Source organism: Coregonus lavaretus, assembly GCF_964263955.1.
Source record: "Coregonus lavaretus genome assembly, chromosome: 10".
NCBI classification, from domain to species: Eukaryota; Metazoa; Chordata; class Actinopteri; order Salmoniformes; family Salmonidae; genus Coregonus; species Coregonus lavaretus.
In genome coordinates this window covers 38,291,776-38,307,197 of record NC_139997.1, presented here as the reverse complement: position 1 = coordinate 38,307,197, position 15,422 = coordinate 38,291,776, and the positions used below count along the sequence as shown (strand labels likewise).

Sequence of the window (15,422 nt, the reverse complement as noted above, 5' to 3'; positions counted from 1 at the left end):
TTAGAATAAATATTTTATTTGAAGCTACAACAGCAATGTATATGTCCTACATTCACCCACAACTCATTTATTATATGTACATGTCATGATTAAAATAAAATACGATGGAAAAAAATATGCATAGGCATCCACTGCTTCAAAGGTGAAAAGGTATATGTCAGAAAAAGTATGATGACAGTTGAGGTAAAAGGGTGGGGTGGACAGTCTTTGCTCTCACTAGGTCATCTGTGCCATCAGTCCCCCTAGCTCTGGACGTGCCTTGAAACAGGCTTTTGTAATCTGCCTCTGTGTGCTGGGGGAAACATAAAAGCAAGTGTTATGACATTGAACAATTACTAACAAAATAAGTTTACATAGATATAGGATATGATCCATGTGCAAAAGAAAAGTCATGCAGAGGTCAACACAGACGGAAGATGCTCACTGGCTTTACAGAGAGTTGAACCCCCTCTGGCTGATTCTTCAACAGAACCTCCATAAAGATGGGGCATAATGTGGTGTTTAGTTGGCTGAGCTGTGAACACAATACAAAACACTTATTAATGCTCTAGAGTGAAAAGTTATGTCAGTGCAACTGCCAAAAGTTCAGAGAACACATTATTAACACTCAAAACACTATTACTTGAACAATTCGCTCATGGGGATGGCTTCTACATACATCTTGGTCCCTTGCTCCGGCATGACCATGACTTCTGTGCTCTTAGTGGGCAATGCATAGCTGAGATGAGAAGAGAATAGTTCATTCCTTTAAGGTTTGTTAAGAACCACAATGGAAATAAGCTGTTAAGCTTTATTGTGTTATCCTTGATGATTTTCTTCAATTGTATGTGGAGGCGTCACCGGCTGGAGCGCCCTTATGTATGTATTTGACAAATTGTCAATCAATTAATAAATCAAAGACCTTGGATGATGTAATTCCATGCTATGCAAGAGGGCCAAATATGTGCCTCCTATTGAAGCATTATGAACTTTGCAACAGACATGGATATTTGGGACATAAAATCACAGAGTGAGGCCAGTAACACAGTGTCTTGAAATCTATCGCTCAGCCACTTTGACACCTAGCCGATTGCAGAGGTTGTAGATGTACTGGGAGTAGTGTTCCACTAGGATCATGTCATACCCAGACACTTTCACGGTCAGAGTACCATACTCTGCATCTGTTGCCGTTTTGATCTGCTTCATCTGCTGTCTCTCTTTTTCTTAGGCTGAAGGCACCATAAATATGTTTTATTAGAAAGTTGATATGGTAAGAGTGTAAGCTGGTGGCTTCAGTATTAGAAAGTACACTGCTCAAAAAAATGAAGGGAACACTTAAACAACACAATGTAACTCCAAGTCAATCACACTTCTGTGAAATCAAACTGTCCACTTAGGAAGCAACACTGATTGACAATAAATGTCACATGCTGTTGTGCAAATGGAATAGACAACAGGTGGAAATTATAGGCAATTAGCAATAGACCCCCAATAAAGGACTGGTTTTGCAGGTGGTGACCACAGACCACTTCTCAGTTCCTATGCTTCCTGGCTGATGTTTTGGTCACTTTTGAATGCTGGCGGTGCTTTCACTCTAGTGGTAGCATGAGACGGAGTCTACAACCCACACAAGTGGCTCAGGTAGTGCAGCTCATCCAGGATGGCACATCAATGCGAGCTGTGGCAAGAAGGTTTGCTGTGTCTGTCAGCGTAGTGTCCAGAGCATGGAGGCGCTACCAGGAGACAGGCCAGTACATCAGGAGACGTGGAGGAGGCCGTAGGAGGGCAACAACCCAGCAGCAGGACTGCTACCTCCGCCTTTGTGCAAGGAGGAGCAGGAGGAGCACTGCCAGAGCCCTGCAAAATGACCTCCAGCAGGCCACAAATGTGCATGTGTCTGCTCAAACGGTCAGAAACAGACTCCATGAGGGTGGTATGAGGGCCCGACGTCCACAGGTGGGGGTTGTGCTTACAGCCCAACACCGTGCAGGACGTTTGGCATTTGCCAGAGAACACCAAGATTGGCAAATTCGCCACTGGCGCCCTGTGCTCTTCACAAATGAAAGCAGGTTCACACTGAGCACATGTGACAGACGTGACAGAGTCTGGAGACGCCGTGGAGAACGTTCTGCTGCCTGCAACATCCTCCAGCATGACCGGTTTGGTGGTGGGTCAGTCATGGTGTGGGGTGGCATTTCTTTGGGGGGCCGCACAGCCCTCCATGTGCTCGCCAGAGGTAGCCTGACTGCCATTAGGTACCGAGATGAGATCCTCAGACCCCTTGTGAGACCATATGCTGGTGCGGTTGGCCCTGGGTTCCTCCTAATGCAAGACAATGCTAGACCTCATGTGGCTGGAGTGTGTCAGCAGTTCCTGCAAGAGGAAGGCATTGATGCTATGGACTGGCCCGCCCGTTCCCCAGACCTGAATCCAATTGAGCACATCTGGGACATCATGTCTCGCTCCATCCACCAACGCCACGTTGCACCACAGACTGTCCAGGAGTTGGCGGATGCTTTAGTCCAGGTCTGGGAGGAGATCCCTCAGGAGACCATCCGCCACCTCATCAGGAGCATGCCCAGCCGTTGTAGGGAGGTCATACAGGCACGTGGAGGCCACACACACTACTGAGCCTAATTTTGACTTGTTTTAAGGACATTACATCAAAGTTGGATCAGCCTGTAGTGTGGTTTTCCATTTTAATTTTGAGGGTGACTCCAAATCCAGACCTTGTGTGATTTTGTTTTCAGCACATTCAACTATGTAAAGAAAAAAGTATTTAATAAGATTATTTCATTCATTCAGATCTAGGATGTGTTATTTTAGTGTTCCCTTTATTTTTTTGAGCAGTGTATATACAAGTGATCTACTAAGGACAGTCTTTCCACTTCTTTGGGTAACAGGTGCTTATATTTGCCAATCCCATGGGTAGGCATGGTCCTGTATTGTCTCATTGGCAAAAGCCAGACTCCCTGTAGAAAACAGTTGTCCAGTCAAACAGATAGCCTAGATACACTTAGGTAATTATATAAGTGCCAATATCACTTTCAGGATATAATCTTAGTGATGTTAAGTTTGATACCGGAGCTCCGATGCATGCTTCGAAATCGCTAAGCAGCTAACTTTGAAGCAGTGTTCTTATGCGTGTATCACTTCATCAGAAGTCAGTCATCAATGATGTCCGAAGCTTTGTTTGATCACGTGCTTTTTCAAACCGTGTGTTGCAAAATGTGAGATACCACTGATTTTGTCGTGGTTCCAGTGCTTTCCTAGATTTAAAAACTGCTTTCAAACACCGGATTTACAAATATAGTTAGGTTTTGTATAAAAAGTTTCACCTGATTGGTAGTTTAGCAGGTAGAGTAGGGAACAGTGAGGGACTTGAGGGTATGAGGTCGAATCACGTTGAAAGCACACTATTTCAAATTGTTTTGTGAAACCACACTTTCTGCACTGTTGTTCAAATGTTTTTATTTAGTATAGTATAAAGCTTTGTCTTAAGCATCCTAAATAATGCCATAGATTCAGTTTTTGAAAAAGAGTAAACTTGAAGGCAAAAAAGGCAAGCATGATGTAAGATTGCGAACCTGATATTTCACCTGATTATAGGCTACTAAAGCCAACGACTTATTGCTGCGCCAGTTTTATTGAAAACAGTGTTAAAAAAAACAGTTCTGATATTCACACGCTGCTATTTATTGCTGACCAGTTGTCACTAATGTGCATTGTGAACAGATAAAAAAGCTCAGAGTAATTAACTGTTTTTTGGGCACAATTTGGTGAAAGGGCCGAAGCCTTCAGAAATCCTTGGTTACTCATCACTAATATAATCACTTCCTAAGGCTTTCCTATAAAGTCTAAATGTATACACATAATAGTAACTTATTATTGTTATTGGGGGAGGACTTACCCTGAATCGGATGTTTCACTGATACTGATGCCCTAAAAATAAAAGAAACAGACATCAAGAGGTAGCTAGCTACCACCCATAGACTTAGACATTGTATCTGTCCCATTATGGAGTCTGAGTGCACGGGCAGCGCGATTGAGGCCATCTCCATTTTGAAGTAGTCAATTTTCTTCTAATACTTCTGTGAGTGTGTGTTTGAACAGGTATACAGCCAAGGTTGGTGATTTACTGCCACCTGCAGTTTTGGAATGTTTCCTCACAGGTATAATTCATTGGCTGATCCCTCCTGGTGACCTCCTGCTGATCCCTTCCTTAACCCATAGGAAGTCCCACCCAGTTGACTACTGCAAAATGATGAAATCCCTCAATGGCGCTGCCCATGCTAAAACAGACTTTTGGGCACTTGAGTATCTATCTCTGTGCTACCACCCCATTGAATGAAACCTGACCTTGTAATTATTGTGTCCTGGAACAACCAGCAATTGACTGCTTATAGGCTTATGCTTTTAACTAACTTACCTTAATAACAATGCTGCTTGGTCCAATGCACGTGAATGAAGTGCCAATGAGGCCTGTCACTGGATAGAAAACAAACAATCTATCATACAAGTGTTTTGATATGATATACTGACATGTTTGACCTTCCTTCTTGCTAGCCAGCTAACTACAACCTGTATCAAATATGCTATTTCTTGGTAGAAGGGACATTACCTTGCGAATGACAGGATTAATTGCTCAAATTTTAAGCTGAAGTAATCAAGTCATAAATCTCGAAAGTATGTTAGATTCACAATTTAGCAGTATCTAGTTGTTGCACATGTACACGAGGTTCTGAGAAAAAGCTTCCGGTTGGTCTACCTGACTCAAATGTAATATCGGAATAAGGACAATATCTTAGTTCCGCTTTCAAATGATCCTTGCTTCTGTTTTATTTGCATTTTCTTTCATGTATTAATCAAAGGCAGTAAAAGACAAGTATGAGAGTCTGATACAGCAAAACAAGTATATAACATGACATCTTTGCAAGAACCTTTGCTTGTATTTACGGGAATGAAGACATTGTGTTCAAAGTCCGACAACAGACTGATTCAGTATGATGTTGGATAAAATAATAAAGACAGACACAAATGTCAAGTTCAATAGCCTTGTTCAAGCATTGTACAAGTCCCGACACACAGAGTCCAGGGTACAGCCCAGCTAGTCGATTACCTATCAACTAGACTCCGTAACATGATCCTTTTCAATAGAAAGTGCAAACATAACGGCACAACAATTGAAAAAGCATTACATTTTCTTTTTACTTCAGTTGTCATCTTCCTCTTTGTTTTTTTTGTTTTTATATAAACAGAGGACAAGTTAACACAGTCCCTTGCTTACAGAGTAAGCCTGTCCGGTGGCTTGCACAGCCGACCCACCCGTGAGTAAGTATGGGCTCTGACGGGTAGGATTAGGGCCAGGAGCTGGAGAGCTTGATGGGGTAGAAGCCTCACCTTCAGTTGGCTCATGTCTCAATTCTGCGCCCTTAGGCCTGGACTTTGATCCAGCTCATCTAGGTGAGTGTATGGCATGTTCTGGTTTGTTGTCTGCTCTGCTACGCGCAGATCCAACTGATTGCGATGATACCGGGAGCCACCAACATCCACCAGGTAAGAACATGGTGCAACTCAATGTAGACACGTGCCCAGCCTCCAAAGTCCTGTGTGGTCTCCCGGCAGCGGTTTCATCATTATCGTTTCACCCACCTCCAGCTCTGGTAGGTCTCGAGCAGTCCGGTCGTAGAAGCACTTAGCGAGCTGCTTTCAGTGGCACAGTTGTCTGTGAAGCCAACCATGACGCAGGGCTCAAGTAGCTTGTTAGCTACGGTGATGGTAGTCTTCAGACGTCTGGACAGAAGGCGTTGTGCTGGGCTGCTGTCCATGTTTTCGGTGGGTGTGTTCCTCCACTGTAAGACGGCTTTCCAGGGGTCGTTGCTGTCACGCAAGGCCCTGCTTAACAGGTTTTTTGTAATCTTGACAGCTGACTCTGCCTTGCCATTTGCCTTTGGGTGCCTTGGAGAGGAGGTCACGTGGTCAAACTCCCATTCTGAGGCGAAACACTTGAACTGTGCAGTGAATTGTGGGCCATTGTCCATGATGACCTTGTCAGGCTGGCCTTGCCTTGCAAACTGGTACGGCCAACCTGTGAGAACCTGGACTTCAGTGACTGTACAGTGAGGGAAAAAAGTATTTGATCCCCTGCTGATTTTGTACGTTTGTCCACTGACAAAGAAATGATCAGTCTATAATTTTAATGGTAGGTTTATTTGAACAGTGAGAGACAGAATAACAACAAAAAAATCCAGAAAAATGCATGTCAAAAATGTTATAAATTGATTTGCATTTTAATGAGGGAAATAAGTATTTGACCCCTCTCATTCAGAAATATTTCTGGCTCCCAGGTGTCTTTTATACAGGTAACGAGCTGAGATTAGGAGCACACTCTTAAAGGGAGTGCTCCTAATCTCAGTTTGTTACCTGTATAAAAGACACCTGGGAGCCAGAAATATCAATCAATCAGATTCCAAACTCTCCACCATGGCCAAGACCAAAGAGCTCTCCAAGGATGTCAGGGACAAGATTGTAGACCTACACAAGGCTGGAATGGGCTACAAGACCATCGCCAAGCAACTTGGTGAGAAGGTGACAAAAGTTGGTGCGATTATTCGCAAATGGAAGAAACACAAAATAACTGTCAATCTCCCTCGGTCTGGGGCTCCATGCAAGATCTCACCTCGTGGAGTTGCAATGATCATGAGAACGGTGAGGAATCAGCCCAGAACTACACGGGAGGATCTTGTCAATGATCTCAAGGCAGCTGGGACCATAGTCACCAAGAAAACAATTGGTAACACACTACGCCGTGAAGGACTGAAATCCTGCAGCGCCCGCAAGGTCCCCCTGCTCAAGAAAGCACAGTGGGGAGAACAAGTATTTGATACACTGCCGATTTTGCAGGTTTTCCTACTTACAAAGCATGTTGAGGTCTGTAATTTTGATCATAGGTACACTTCAACTGTGAGAGACGGAATCTAAAACAAAAATCCAGAATTTCACATTGTATGATTTTTAAGTAATTCATTTGCATTTTATTGCATGACATAAGTATTTGATCACCTACCAATCAGTAAGAATTCCAGCTCTCACAGACCTGTTCATTTTTCTTTAAGAAGCCCTCCTGTTCTCCACTCATTACCTGTATTAACTGCACCTGTTTGAACTCGTTACCTGTATAAAAGACACCTGTCCACACACTCAATCAAACAGACTCCAACCTCTCCACAATGGCCAAGACCAGAGAGCTGTGTAAGGACATCAGGAATAAAATTGTAGACCTGCACAAGGCTGGGATGGGCTACAGGACAATAGGCAAGCAGCTTGGTGAGAAGGCAACAACTGTTGGCGCAATTATTAGAAAATGGAAGAAGTTCAAGATGACGGTCAATCACCCTCAGTCTGGGGCTCCATGCAAGATCTCACCTCGTGGGGCATCAATGATCATGAAGAAGGTGAGGGATCAGCCCAGAACTACACGGCAGGACCTGGTCAATGACCTGAAGAGAGCTGGGACCACAGTCTCAAAGAAAACCATTAGTAACACACTACGCCGTCATGGATTAAAATCCTGCAGCGCACGCAAGGTCCCCCTGTTCAAGCCAGCGCATGTCCAGGCCCATCTGAAGTTTGCCAATGACCATCTGGATGATCCAGAGGAGGAATGGGAGAAGGTCATGTGGTCTGATGAGACAAAAATATAGCTTTTTGGTCTAAACTCCACTCGCCGTGTTTGGAGGAAGAAGAAGGATGAGTACAACCCCAAGAACACAATCCCAACCGTGAAGCATGGAGGTGGAAACATCATTCTTTGGGGATGCTTTTCTGCAAAGGGGACAGGACGACTGCACCGTATTGAGGGGAGGATGGATGGGGCCATGTATCGCGAGATCTTGGCCAACAACCTCCTTCCCTCAGTAAGAGCATTGAAGATGGGTCGTGGCTGGGTCTTCCAGCATGACAACAACCCGAAACACACAGCCAGGGCAACTAAGGAGTGGCTCCGTAAGAAGCATCTCAAGGTCCTGGAGTGGCCTAGCCAGTCTCCAGATCTGAACCCAATAGAAAATCTTTGGAGGGAGCTGAAAGTCCGTATTACCCAGCGACAGCCCCGAAACCTGATGGATCTGGAGAAGGTCTGTATGGCGGAGTGGGCCAAAATCCCTGCTGCAGTGTGTGCAAACCTGGTCAAGACCTACAGGAAACGTATGATCTCTGTAATTGCAAACAAAGGTTTCTGTACCAAATATTAAGTTCTGCTTTTCTGATGTATCAAATACTTATGTCATGCAATAAAATGCAAATGAATTACTTAAAAATCATATAATGTGATTTTCTGGATTTTTGTTTTAGAATCCGTCTCTCACAGTTGAAGTGTACCTATGATAAAAATTACAGACCTCTACATGCTTTGTAAGTAGGAAAACCTGCAAAATCGGCAGTGTATCAAGAGACCAAAATGGAGCTCTTTGGCATCAACTCAACTCGCCGTGTTTGGAGGAGGAGGAATGCTGCCTATGACCCCAAGAACACCATCCCCACCGTCAAACATGGAGGTGGAAACATTATGCTTTGGGGGTGTTTTTCTGCTGAGGGGACAGGACAACTTCGCCGCATCAAAGGGACGATGGACAGGGCCATGTACCGTCAAATCTTGGGTGAGAACCTCCTTCCCTCAGCCAGGGCATTGAAAATGGGTCGTGGATGGGTATTCCAGCATGACAATGACCCAAAACACACGGCCAAGGTAACAAAGGAGTGGCTCAAGAAGAAGCTTATTAAGGTCCTGGAGTGGTCTAGCCAGTCTCCAGACCTTAATCCCATAGAAAATCTGTGGAGGGAGCTGAAGGTTTGAGTTGCCAAACGTCAGCCTCGAAACCTTAATGACTTGGAGAAGATCTGCAAAGAACCTGGTGGCCAACTACAAGAAACGTCTGACCTCTGTGATTGCCAACAAGGGTTTTGCCACCAAGTACTAAGTCATGTTTTGCAGAGGGGTCAAATACTTATTTCCCTCATTAAAATGCAAATTAATTTATAACATTTTTGACATGCGTTTTTCTGGATTTTTTTGTTGTTATTCTGTCTCTCACTGTTCAAATAAACATACCATTAAAATTATAGACTGATCATTTCTTTGTCAGTGGGCAAATGTACAAAATCAGCAGGGGATCAAATACTTTTTTCCCTCACTAGCTGTTCGTCCTTGTCAGTGTGTTGCCTGATATGGGCTAGGTGGTGATCTGTGACGTTTAAGTAGTCTGCCTGATTGATCTGTTGAACATCTTGTTGTTCCTGCTGTAGTGAACAGATGGCATGCCGCTGATAGGTAGTGCCTCTGCCTGTACATTGTGCTGTTGCCCTGCTCAGTATGTCGCGGATGTACAAGATGTTAAGTTGCGTCAATTAAAATCTGGTATTGGGAACAAAAAGAGGTCAATACACGTCTTCTATAATAGACTAGTATTTTAATTAATGCAAAACACTTCAATGGTAAATATGATGTTCGTATATACGGGTCCACTGAAATACCACGCAGGGCAGACAGAGAACTAATCCATTGTTATAAGTTCTTCCCTAAATACTCTGACAGAGATAGTTCCCGCTCCCTGCTGGCCTATCAGAGTAGAGACTGAGCGTGGTTTAGACTTACTCAGCCTATCGTTGGCGCACAGGCTGGTCCCAGCCCCTTGTCGCTTCACTGTTGCCAGGCATAAGTTGTTATCATCACAACTTGTCCAGAGAGTCAGCACTTTTGCAGTACACATCCTTGAGCGCGGTTTAACGAAGAGGCAGTGTTTGTGTATGTGAGACACAAGCCTTATCTCCCCCTACTCCCTAACAGCTCCTCACATGAATCACAGCTTGTTATGTTAAACAATTTATATCAGTACAGTACAAACTTATTATGTTTAATCATTAATGCATTCTTTCTAAGCTAGGCATCACATCTAGTTATAAGAAAATAGATCCCCACAAAGAGCATGCTTTGAAGCCTCTTGGGCGCGTTGAGGAGAGGTTTACTGAATATGGCAATGAGTGGTTTGTGGTCAGTTTCAGCGGTGACCAGCTGTCGACCATATAAGTAGTGATGGAAGCGCTGGCAGGAGAAGACGATGCTGAGGCACTCTTTCTCAATTTGTGCATAGATTTGTTCGGTGGGGGTGAGCGCTCTCGAGGCAAATGCAACGGGCTGGCCTTCCTGCATAAGGCAGCATCCAAGTCCACTTTGGATGGAGTTGCTCTGGATTGTGACAGGCTTCGTGACGTTATAGTAGTGCAACACTGGCATGGATGAAGCCAGATATTTCATCTCCTGCACTGCGGCCTCGTGTTTGGGTAGCCAGTGCCATGGTGTGTCTTTGTCCAGCAACCGGCGCAGAGGCTGCTGATAGGTGCTGATAGGTGTGGCATGAACTTTGAAAGATAGTTTGCAAAGCCGATGAGACGCTGTACTCCTTTTGCATCAGACAGGTTTGGCATGTCGAGGATTGCTATGACTTTGTCTGGGTCCGGCTTCAGGCCTTTGGCCGAGAGAATGTGGCCATGGAAGTGGACGTCTTTCATCTTGAACTGCAGCTTCTTCAGGCCAAGGCGCAGCTTAACTGATCGGTAGCGCTCCATCAGTGCCAGGAGCTTCACATCGTGGTCGCGTTCTGCTTCTTCGTCTGTGTCACCACAGCCTACTATCAGGACATCATCAGAGATGGGTTCAATACCCTTGAGCCCAGCCAGTAACACGTGCTGCTTGCGTTGGTATACCTCAGGCGCCACTGAGACACCAAACGGGAGCTTGAGCCAGTGTTTCCAACCACAGGGGGTCCGGAAGGTAGTCATGAAGCTGCTTTCTTCGTCCAGCTTGCATTGAAGGAATGCATCTCGGGCGTCCACCAAGGTGAAAATCCTGGCCTTGTGAAGCTTGTAGAGGACATCCTCCAGTGTCGGCATGATGTAGTGGGAGCGTTTCAGTGCTTGGTTCAGATGCTTTGGGTCGATGCAGACCCTCAGCTTCTCTGTTTTTTTCACTATGACCATATTGCTGATCCAGTCAGTTGATTCAGTCACAGATGTCATGTGGCCATCGGCCTCATACTTGTCCAGCTGGGCCTTCACAGCCACTTTCATTGCAATGGGCACATTGCGAGGATCACCCTGGACTGGAGTGACGCTCTCATCCAATTCAAAGTGTACCTCCCCAGGCACTGATTCAACGGGCCTGTTGAATACATCGTCATATCTGCTGAGTAGTTGTTCTTTGGACAGGGGTCCATGCTGGACATGCTCCACGATGTGCAGGTCATTTGGTACGGTGAACTGCATCAGTCCCAGGTGTTCACATGTAGAGCCTGAGAGGAGAGGATGTTGACTGGTTTTCACGATCTCAAACTCCAGCTTGTGTTTGTGTCCCCGAAAAACATATTCGGTCTCAAAGATGCCCATAGAGCTCATTAGCTCTCCTGAGTACAGCTTTAGTCTAGTATCGCTGGGCAAGAGATGTGTCAGGTGCCAGATTGATTTTGTCTTTGTAGCTCATTACGTTGCACGTAGCACCGGAATCCAGTTGACATTGCTGCTGCTTGTTGTGTAATCGTAGTGTCATAAACCATTTCTTCCCTCGAGTGTACAGCCCCAATGGATTCATGCATGTAAATGTCACTTTCACTGTTCTGAACACTGAGTGACAAAATCAACACAGTGAATCTTGCCCTCACTCACCCTTCTTTTGCTTTTGAGACACACTTTTGCAAAGTGATTATTAGTTCCACAAGCTCTGCATGGTTTTCCGTAGGCAGGTCAGTGCTCTTTGCCTTGTGCGTGTGCATTTCCACAGTATTTGCATGCTATGGGGCTGTCTGTGTTCACCATTCGTGGTGAATTACTCTGCCTTGATTGGTTTTGTCTGAATGTCTGCCTGGCAACCAGTGTTGCCAACTTAGCGACTTTGTCGCTATGTTTAGCGAGTATTCAGACCCCTCTAGCGGCACATTTTCAAAAAAGCGACTAGCAACAAATCTAGCAACTTTTTCTGGTGTTATTGGAGACTTTTGGAGACTCTGACGTGAATGCACGTATCGTTCTTACTCTTCTCAACGAGCAACGTTGCTGCCGTGGGCCCCACCCCCACCCCCGTCCCAAAGCACTCACAGGCGGCCCAGTCAGAGCAGGAGATGTTCTTGAATCGCGCATGCGGGAAGCCGCCACTGGCTGATGTAAATGTAGGGTGTTTTTTGCTGATTTTTTTCTCTCCCACGACATTATTCCTCTCTCCTACAGCGTCTATCACAATTACATGCACATGGCCAATTATGCAAATTAGGTGATGACGTCATTTAGTGACTTTTAGGACAGCCAATAGCTACTTTCCTTACTGAGGAGTTGGCAACACTACTGGCAACAGCGTGAACAGTTTCAGCGTCGGTGCGTGGGGTTTCGATTTCCATTGCTCTCATTCTCATGTCAGTGCGGCACATTTCAATGGCAGTTACTAATGTTAAGCCTCTCTCTCTCTTAGTAGACCCCGACGCGTGTCCTCATTTGCAATTCCCAGTACTACAATGCTCAGAAAAATAAAGGGAACACTTAAACAACACATCCTAGATCTGAATGAATGAAATAATCTTATTAAATACGTTTTTCTTTACATAGTTGAATGTGCTGACAACAAAATCACACAAAAATGATCAATGGAAATCAAATGTATCAACCCATGGCGGTCTGGATTTGGAGTCACCCTCAAAATCAAAGTGGAAAACCACACTACAGGCTGATCCAACTTTGATGTAATGTCCTTAAAACAAGTCAAAATGAGGCTCAGTAGTGTGTGTGGCCTCCACGTGCCTGTATGACCTCACTACAACGCCTGGGCATGCTCCTGATGAGGTGGCGGATGGTCTCCTGAGGGATCTCCTCCCAGACCTGGACTAAAGCATCCGCCAACTCCTGGACAGTCTGTGGTGCAACGTGGCATTGGTGGATGGAGCGAGACATGATGTCCCAGATGTGCTCAATTGGATTCAGGTCTGGGGAACGGGCGGGCCAGTCCATAGCATCAATGCCTTCCTCTTGCAGGAACTGCTGACACACTCCAGCCACATGAGGTCTAGCATTGTCTTGCATTAGGAGGAACCCAGGGCCAACCGCACCAGCATATGGTCTCACAAGGGGTTTGAGGATCTCATCTCGGTACCTAATGGCAGTCAGGCTACCTCTGGCGAGCACATGGAGGCTGTGCGGCCCCCCAAAGAAATGCCACCCCACACCATGACTGACCCACCGCCAAACCGGTCATGCAGGAGGATGTTGCAGGCAGCAGAACGTTCTCCACGGCGTCTCCAGACTCTGTCACGTCTGTCACATGTGCTCAGTGTGAACCTGCTTTCATCTGTGAAGAGCACAGGGCGCCAGTGGCGAATTTGCCAATCTTGGTGTTCTCTGGCAAATGCCAAACGTCCTGCACGGTGTTGGGCTGTAAGCACAACCCCCACCTGTGGACGTCGGGCCCTCATACCACCCTCATGGAGTCTGTTTCTGATCGTTTGAGCAGACACATGCACATTTGTGGCCTGCTGGAGGTCATTTTGCAGGGCTCTGGCAGTGCTCCTCCTGCTCCTCCTTGCACAAAGGCGGAGGTAGCGGTCCTGCTGCTGGGTTGTTGCCCTCCTATGGCCTCCTCCACGTCTCCTGATGTACTGGCCTGTCTCCTGGTAGTGCCTCCATGCTCTGAACACTATGCTGACAGACACAGCAAACCTTCTTGCCACAGCTCGCATTGATGTGCCATCCTGGATGAGCTGCACTACCTGAGCCACTTGTGTGGGTTGTAGACTCCGTCTCATGCTACCACTAGAGTTAAAGCACCGCCAGCATTCAAAAGTGACCAAAACATCAGCCAGGAAGCATAGGAACAGAGAAGTGGTCTGTGGTCACCACCTGCAGAACCACTTCTTTATTGGGGGTGTCTTGCTAATTGCCTATAATTTCCACCTGTTGTCTATTCCATTTGCACAACAGCATGTGAAATGTATTGTCAATCAGTGTTGCTTCCTAAGTGGACAGTTTGATTTCACAGAAGTGTGATTGACTTGGAGTTACATTGTGTTGTTAAAGTGTTCCCTTTTATTTTTTTGAGCAGTGTATTTTGTCACGAATCAGTTCATCTTTCAATCGCCCATCTTTCAATCTTTCTCTCAAACAGGTTACAACGTTGCAGCTTCCAAAAACGAACCGCTCGTAAATGACGTTCCTGGCGGGTTTGAAGTAATTCTCCAATGCATTCAGTATAGCCTTTGCATCACACTGTTGTCGTGCTGTGAGGGTGAGATTGTGCCGGTAGATGTGCCTGCATTCGCTGCCGATTAAGGTCCTCAGAGTTGCCGCTTGGACCTCGTTGGGTTTCTAATGTAGACCGGTCGCCAGCGCGTAGTCCTCGAATTCGTCCCTGAAGTTGTCCCAATTAGTATTCCAGTCCCCTGTGAGAACCATGGAATATGAGATCTCTTTGCCTTCAGCCATCGAGGTAGGTAGTGATGCTAGCTAGCCAGCTAACAACGAGTTGATTAGTGTTGTGACTAACGTTAGCAGTAGGAAACGGCGTGTGTTCGCATATGGAACGTAACTGCGCCTATACTGTACGTAGCTACAAAAATAACAAACGTGTGGTTTTCGAGCCACTTCTGATACCATGTTTGAGTATGATATGTTGGTGTTAGAAATTGCGTAATTCAAATCTGGTATTGGAATAAGAATCAAGAGATCTTCAATCCAAGCTAAATTTATTATATGCAAAATGTATGTATGATAAGTATGAAGGTTCGTATACGGGCTCACTGAAATACCACGCAGGGCAGACAGAGAACTAATCCATTGTTACAGGTTCTTCTTCAAATACTCGGACAGTTTTTAGTTCCCGCTCTCTGCTGGGCCTATCAGGGTAGAGGTTGGGCGTGGTTTAGACTTGCCCAACCTATCCGTTGGCGCACCGGCTGGTCCCAGTCCCTTGGCGCATCCCTGTTGCCAGGCATACGTTTTTATCATAACAACCTGTAGAGTCATCACTTTTTTGCAGTACCCATGTCCTTGGACGGTTCACAGATCACAAAGAAGCAGTGTAGTCTAGTATTTTGAGACAAGTTCTTATCCTCCCCTACTCCCTAAAACATTTTCTCACATTAATCACAGCTTGTTAGGTGAAACAATTTATATCAGTACAGTACAGACCTTTTATGCTTTAATCATTAATGCATTCTTTCTAAGTTAGTCATCCCATCAGTTATGAGAAAATAGATTCCCACATTGGATAAAATAATAAAGACAGATACAAATGTCAAGTTCAATAGCCTTGTTCAAGCATTGTACAAGTCCCTACACACGGAGTCCGGGGAACAGCCCAGCTAGTCGATTACCTAACAACTAGACTCCGTAACACAGACCGCTGGCTCTGGAAC

The 15,422-nt window shown here is 45.4% G+C and overlaps 1 pseudogene across 1 annotated transcript; it reads right to left on the bottom strand.

Moving 5' to 3' along the window:
* Positions 1–216: 216 nt before the first annotated feature.
* Positions 217–6,020, bottom strand: LOC311136323 (large ribosomal subunit protein mL48-like; annotated as a pseudogene). The gene is made up of 9 exons: positions 5,675–6,020; positions 4,601–4,623; positions 4,409–4,461; positions 3,890–3,921; positions 2,859–2,951; positions 1,043–1,208; positions 623–718; positions 425–514; positions 217–292 (listed from the first exon to the last, which is right to left on the bottom strand). The product of its transcript is annotated as a large ribosomal subunit protein mL48-like (transcript).
* Positions 6,021–15,422: the final 9,402 nt, after the last annotated feature.